The sequence below is a fragment of the Cynoglossus semilaevis genome, chromosome 3, assembly GCF_000523025.1.
Source record: "Cynoglossus semilaevis isolate Cse_v1.0 chromosome 3, Cse_v1.0, whole genome shotgun sequence".
NCBI lineage: Eukaryota > Metazoa > Chordata > Actinopteri > Pleuronectiformes > Cynoglossidae > Cynoglossus > Cynoglossus semilaevis.
The window spans coordinates 14,583,944-14,584,778 of NC_024309.1; positions in this window are offsets into that span (position 1 = coordinate 14,583,944).

Genomic DNA, 835 nt, shown 5'->3' on the forward strand with positions numbered 1-835 from the left:
CCGTTGGGTTGGGTCCGTCCATGGGGGAAGCCTCTCCCCCAGGTCTATCGTGGGGGGAGGGGTGGGGTGTGGGGAGGGGCTCGGCTCCAGCAGCTGCTGTAGTGACCAGCACCATCTGATCCTGTTTTTCTGCCCCTGACCAGAGGCAGTTCAGTCCAGTCTGCTGCCTCCTATAGGTCACTCCAGCAGCCGTCCACGCTCGGACCAGTGGAGCGGGTTCTGAAGGCAGCGCCACCATCTGGCCACTCTCTGTCCTGCTGTCCTGAAATATGAACTTGACACAAGGTTCTCAGAAGAGTCACGTGGTCATCGTGTCGTCGGGCTGAACTCTGAGGACGACGACGACGACGACGACGACTTTGTCTTTGTGGTTCTGCAGGAACAGGAACGTGTTCTCCGTCTAGTTCTGTCTGATCAGCTCAGGTTCTGCCTTCAAGAACAACAACATCCAGTGTAACTGACTCTAAGTGTGAACATTTTACTGCTATTGTCAGGTTTTATCTGACTTTATCTGGAATTCAGCTCTAATTTCTGGCTTTTTAAGACTTTTTTTTTTTTTTTTTTAGAGAATTGACTGGGACAGAGAACAAAACAGAAAACTTTTCTCCTTTTCACCTTCCGTCGCCCAGACGCCCTGCACTGTCACATACATTCATACTGTTTTGTTTGTTTTTTCACATCATTACGAGGCCGTGACGAATGGAAACAAATGATGAAACGACGCCTGAAGAGTCACAGGAAATAAGTGGAATGTCTCCTCCATCCTCTGAGTCGTGTCACTCACCTGGCAACGCCTTCACCCCGACAACAGGCCCAGTGGAGGAACTGGAACTGA